Raw genomic sequence first — 7,039 nt, 5'->3', positions numbered from 1 at the left:
TTTGGGGTTATTCCATCCACACAATGCCTTATCCCTTGTATCTTTGGCAATCTGATGAATCCTAATTTCTTGTGCCATGTTAAGTAAGATGTTGTTCCCAGACAACATTTCTGGCAGAGAATGGTAGCTCATAAAAATGCTCTGTGACTCTATATTGCATGTACCCATGTTTCAGTCAGTCTGTTTTGAATGTAAGTAAGTGGAGTGAAATGCACACTCCATCATGTATGAATAAGAAAGAAATAAGCAAAAGTGATCATCCTTAAGATACATTTTTCATCAAAACTTAACACAAACATTTCTAATAAAGTAGCTCAGATAAATACAGTGGGGCCAGGCCGTTAAGTGCTTTAAAAACAAACATTAAAAGTTTAAAATCAATTCTGTAAGGGACAGGGAGCCAGTGAAGGGAGTTAAGAACAGGAGTAATGTGCTCACGTCTATTAGTGTTAGTTAAAAGACAGGCAGCAGCGTTTTGGACAAGTTGGAGGCGACTGAGCGAAGACTGGGAGACGCCAACATAAAGTGCATTGCAATAGTCCAATCTAGAACTGAAACATTTTGACTGTGTGAATGTGTGTGGCAATTCATGGGTTGCAGTGACGTCACGTCGAAGGGACCGCCGCCATATTTGTGTCCGATTTGACAGCTCTCCTCATATGACAGCATGCAAACCGCAGGATGGAAATGACAGTTTCTTGACAAAATGACAGGGTTTCATACATCCTGTCTGGGTTTATATCTCTATAACAACAGACAAACTCTATATTATCCCACTTATTACACAGTTTATTAATTAATTAATTAATTTTAGACGTAATGTTGATCAAAGTCCTTAGTCCGGTCACTTCTCCGCTGTTTGCTCCTCACCCTCCTCATATCATGTAAATGTTACGATGTGCGCATTTATGTAGTCCTGTCTGTCATAAGAGATGACGGTTACGGGACACGTTTGTATCACGGACTCGCGGTGGCACAGACACAGCTGGTCACAGCTGTGACACTGCGCTGGCCCGTCCGCTCTGTCCGCTCTGATCGCAGGTTTGGTTTCCAGCAGCAGTGAGGAAGGCAGAGAGCCTCCACTCTCCCTCTAACCAGCTACAAGTCATTTCTCTAACATCACAATTAGTCTGAAGCTGGTAAAAATGAAACACAAGGTAAAAATCCTTGATAGTTCTTCTGTCCTGCTCCGCTGATCAGAGCGGCGTCCCTAGCAACGGCCCGTTTTACTTAGCAACGGTCTGTTATACAGAAATAAAAGACCCTAAATGCAGAATCAGTGAATAATTAATAAGAAAGTAATCAAAGTGCAGAATTCAATATATCCATGTTATTAAAAAAAAAAAGTGAACCCCCTCTTTTTGTGAGACTTGTCACAGCCCATGCTGCCACTGATAGACTGCCTGCAGTCAACTATTTATTCCGTCTATAACTTTACGTCTTTTGGGATGGAATAAAACTGCAGTCCGGGGTTTCTTTGGCGACTGCTATCACAGTCAACAGCACAATATAATCCTGGCATCTTTCAAATAACGTCAATTTTCGGTCTCTTGCTGATTTCCTCCTACTACTCCACTTGTTCTGGTAACGTGACATGCAGTAATCTGTGCCCAGATTGCCCTGATTCGGACACAAATATGGCGGCGCAGAAACACAGTGACGTCATGTGAATCTAATGAATAGTTTAACATAGGGATCCTCTCAATGAATTATCCCTTGTATCTCTGACAAACTGATAATCCCCCATTCCCTCTGTATTTTCCCATATCAAATTGTTGTATATCAGTACCTCTTTGATGGTTTACTTGTACATAATATATCATCGTAGGTTGCCATTGAGTTTTCACAGTACACCCCACATAAAAAACACGACATTACCGTTGCTACTTCATTATAAATGTTTGTATTAAGTTTTGATGAAAGTTTTGAGCTTTTGAGGTTAATCCATCCTCTAGAAGAATTATCCCTTGTATCTCAGACAAACTGATGACCCCCCAGCTCCTCTTTTATTTTCCCATACATGTTTTATTGTTGAGCCATAAATGTCAATAACTGAAATATTCCCTTAAGTATCATGGAAGGTTGCCATTGAGTTTTCACAGTAACTAACCCTAACCCCATGTTTAAAAACAAAACTACAATTACAACTTTACCAGTGCTACTTAAGTTGAAATATGTGTGTTTGCATGTGTTTGTGTGTGTTGTGTGTATTAATAGTTACAAATGTTTGTATTAAATTTAGATTTAAAATGTATCTTAAAACTCAGCAATTTCTCTCCTTTCTGCTTTGCTGGAGTGTGTATGTCACTCCGCACCAACCAACAGTGGACCCCTGTCATTCCATATAAACCAAGTGTGGACCTTTTTCTGTAATGTAAAACAGTAAATAAAATACATCCTCATAAATACAGATTCATGATGCAAGTACATTAAAATGACCTAAAACCCTGAGTTTTAATTCAAATATTTTTCCTATAAGAACAATGCAGTCAAGGAGTATAAAACTCTTGTAGGGGAAAAAATAATAGACTGTAGATATGTGTGTTGCAGTAGTACACCCTACATTTAAAAATAATTACAACATTATTGGTGCTACTTTATTAGAAATGTTTGTGTTAAGTTTTGATGAAAAATTTATCTTACGGATGATCACTTTTGCTTATTTCTTTCTTATTCATACATGATGGAGTGTGTATTTCACTCCATGCTAACTAAGTGGGCACTTGTGTCATTATGCACCAACCAACAGTGGACCCCTGTCATTCTATATAAACCAAGTGTGGACCTTTTTCTAAAACGTAAATCAACAAATAATTCCTATACAGATTTATGATGCAAATACATTAAAATTAATTGAAATCACATGCATTTAAAAAGTAAAAGTCTGACAATAGGTGCCCCCAACAGGGCTTTATCTATATGAGATGTACGTGGCCAAAAAATAACTTTTTGTGGCTCTGAGCCATCAGGCCATGTCAAACTGTGTTTTCCCATGACAATAATGCAGTTAAGTAGTATAAAACACCAGTACAGTGAAAAATTAATAGACTGTAGAAATGTGTCTGGCAATAGTTTAACATAGGGACTTTGTGAGATTAATCCTCTCAATGAATTATCCCTTGTATCTCTGACAAACTGATGATCTCCCAAACCCTCTGTATTTTCCCCAAAGATAACAAATTGCCGTGCCAATACTTTAATATCAGTTACTCTTTGATGGTTTACTTCTACATAATATATCATCATAGGTTGCCATTGAGTTTTCTGTAATATAAAACAGTAAATAAAATACATCCTTATGAATACATATTTATGATGCAAGTACATTAAGATTACCCTAAATCCTAAAACCCTCTCTTAAAAAATTAATAGACTGTAGAAATGTGTGTTGCAGTAGTACATCCTACATTTTAAAAATAATTACAACATTATTGGTGCTACTCATTATAAATTTTTGTGTTAAGTTTTGATGAAAGTTTTCTCTTAAAAACTATCACTTCACACTCACATGATGGAGTGTGTATGTCACTCCATGCTAACTAAGTGGGGTCGTGTGTCATTATGCACCAACCAACAGTGGACGCCTGTCATTCCATATAAACCAAGTGTGGACCTTTTTCTGCAATGTAAGTCAACTAATAATTCCTATACAGATTGAGAACACGTGTATATTGTAAAATTGAAACCCTGCGCTTAAAAAAACTGGACAAGCAACAATAGCAAGGTCAATTATTTTTAATGTTTAATCAGAATTCAACAGAAATGATCTAAATTACCATTTTATTTAAAATTTTGTTATGGGTGATCAATTTTTTCAATATTTTAAAATATCTATTATACCTAATACAGTGTTGAGTTTAAACTTAAGACATCCATGAAAACAGAACCTTTATATTTTGTTACAAAGAATAACAAATTATGTTTCAAGGTACTGGTTTGTTCACTAAGGAGCCTGTTTGATAGCCTCTCTACAGTCTGAAAGGCTGCCGGGGCTGCAAGTCGTTCACACTATGGAGGAGTGTAAGAAACGACGTGTGTGAATGAGTCGTTAAAAACCCTGCTCCAGCCTGCCGGGGCACTGCTGAAAATGGTATTTTACACACACACACACTCAGGTCCCCTCTTGGCTAAAGTTAAAAAAATTAACCAGAAGGTTTTTCACATGATTTTTAGTTGATTTAAAGCATGTCCAAGAGGGGACCTAAAAAAAGTCCCCTGTTGGCTGCTTGGTCCCCTGTTGGTGAATGTGTAACGACGCCGATGTCCCCTCTTAGATAGGTACAACAGTGCACACACACACACACGCACACACATTCTGCTGATTTAATCAGTTTTCTTGATGGACAAACCCCAGAATAGCTGCACTGTCTCTCCTGCGGCAGCTGTCTCGCTGTCTTTTTATCTCGCTCCTTATCTCCTTCTTGTTTTTCTGGCATATTAACGCACACACACACACACACACACACACACACACACACACACACACACACACACACACACACACACACACACATGCACGTACGAACAACTATTTTTCACCTGGTTGCAATGAAGTGATGCTGATCTGTATTCAAAATCACTTGTGAGGATGTATCAGTGTGTGTGTGTGTGTGTGTGTGTGTGTGTGTGTGTGTGTGTGTGTGTGTGTTTAAATTTGGCTTTACTAAACTGACTTTGATTTGAAATTGTGTAACTCTTCTTGTCTTAAAGGGATAGTTCAACATTTTGGCAAATTGGCCCATTGCCATAATCCCAATGTTTTTAAGAATAGATTCGTAACCTTTAATTGTCGGTGCAAGTTATTTTTAGAGCGGCGGAGCAGAGCCGTGAGCTGTTCAGAGCTTAGGAGTAGGTTTTGCATGAATTTACCTCTAAAACAACTCCGTCTCATAATGTTCTGTTATTATCTCATAGCGTGGTGAATGTGCAGGTCACAATTTGTCCACCAGAGCGTTTTGGAGTTGTTGGATTGTGTATTTGATGAGTTTAATGAGGGAAACCAAGAAATCCCATGAGCCTCCGTAGCGTAGCTCTGAGCAGCTTGCGGCTCTGCTCCGCCGTTCTAAAAATAGCTTGCACCGACAATTAAAGGTAACGAACCTACTGCTATGACTATAGGGATTATGGCAATGGGCCAATTTGCCAAAATGTTGAACTATCCCTTTAATTTTTAATCTAGTTTGACAGAGCTAATCTTAGATTTAAGTGACATCTTGTCAAATCAGCCTCTGTTATACTGTATGTGACTGTTACCTCTGTCCCCCTGTCAGGGCCGTACTACAACCCCCGACCGAGGCAGCGCATCCCCAGGGACTTGGCCATGTGCGTGACTCCCAGCGGACAGTTCTACTGCTCCATGTGCAACTGTGGAGCCGAGCAGGAGACAGACTTCAGGCAGCACCTGGAGAGCAAGCAGCACAAAGCTAAAGTGTCGGAGCTGAGATACCGCCACGAGATGGAGAACCTGGGCTACAGCTAAAGGACACGTGAGGAGGAGGAGGAGGAGGAGGGGAGAGGAGGGGAGAGGAGAGAGGGTTGAGAGAACCAGTGGGACAGAAAAAAAGTTGTGGAGCCAAAACGAGACCAAAGTGCAGGAGGGAAGTAGCGCCCTGTGTCCGAGGGGCATGTTTAGTGAAGGGATTAGCTCAGCTGGCCCTCGAGATATTATTGCAATTCATTTGATATAAGGATCAAAAGCTTGACCTAATCCTAGCCATAACCGGATTCAGATCTATTTGATGTTGGCAGGGCTTTTATTTTGAAAGTCAGACCCTAGAAATAAACCTCTGCAAAAAGAAAAAAGGTGGATTTTTTAAAATATACAACTTTCAAGATGTTTTTTTTTTTTTTAAATCACTGGGAAAAAACAAAGAGAGGTCATGTGTTTGACCACAGGCTTTTCTCAGACTGCTCCTGCAGGGCTTTGAGTGGGCTGCATCCTGACATGACACAGGTAGATGGATACAAATGAATTGCAGGTAAATCTTGAGCTCGTTCAGTTCAGGCTGCATGGAAAAGAAAGAAGAAAGAGATGAGGTGATGCTAAACGTGGAGCAGGCTTAGAGGCAAACACTTAGGGTCAGGAGGACAAGTCTCCTCCTCGCTGGGAAAAACAAACCATCAGTGAGGACTTTAAAGTTTGAGACTTGCTGTGTGCGAACCAGCCCTGTTTACCGACCATGAGGAGCAAAATCCACCATCATCTTTCTAAACTTATACCTACAGGTGATAAAATCCAAAGTAATATTTGCTAATTGATAATAAAAAGAAACAAAAGCACAATGAACACCATGTGGTAGAGACAGCGTTACAGTACGTGAACCTGTTGAGCCTTAGCCGACCTCTTACTGGTCCTGTTGGTGTGTATCAGGCTAAAAAAAAAAAAAAAAAAGGCTAAGCCCTGCTGGCTGTAGCCTTGTTCGTGCCTTCAGTGGGAACGAGGCTAAAGAGTAAGCTTCGGCTATAGCCATTTGGCAATATAGTAGAAACCAATCAGCGGTGTTGATTGGGTTTTTCTATATTCTGTGTCATCTTCAAATCCACATAAATCTAATGTAGATATCCTCAAATGATTATTACCATTATAGATGTAAATATAATATATTATAATATAATATACATGAATACTGTTGACTCTTTTGGTTAATGTTAGCCTAGATTATATTGTAAATACTCATCATCTATTTAATAATTATCAGGAATCTTGTTACAAAGTGTGCACTGACTGAATGTCGAGCTCTCGGACTCATGCGTATGTTTGTTTGTGCGTGGATTTTAACCCGTATAGGCCCCCCCCCTCTCCTCCATACGTATAATAATATATACACCACCCCTGTGTGGTGGTGCCTTCGTCCAGTGGTGAAGTAACCGACCCGTCTGTTTTAGTTAGAAGCTGCTCATCTCGTCTCATCATCATCATCATCATGTTCTGACTGTGCAGAGAGGAGGAGGACCACGTTGCCAAGGGAAGATGAAGCGACCACTTTTACCAAAAAGACAAAACAAAACAAAAATGTTTAAAGGGAAAGAAGAGATGCTG

The sequence above is a fragment of the Trachurus trachurus genome (genome assembly GCF_905171665.1).
Source record: "Trachurus trachurus genome assembly, chromosome: 4".
Classification (NCBI taxonomy): domain Eukaryota; kingdom Metazoa; phylum Chordata; class Actinopteri; order Carangiformes; family Carangidae; genus Trachurus; species Trachurus trachurus.
This window is presented reverse-complemented; position numbering follows the sequence as displayed.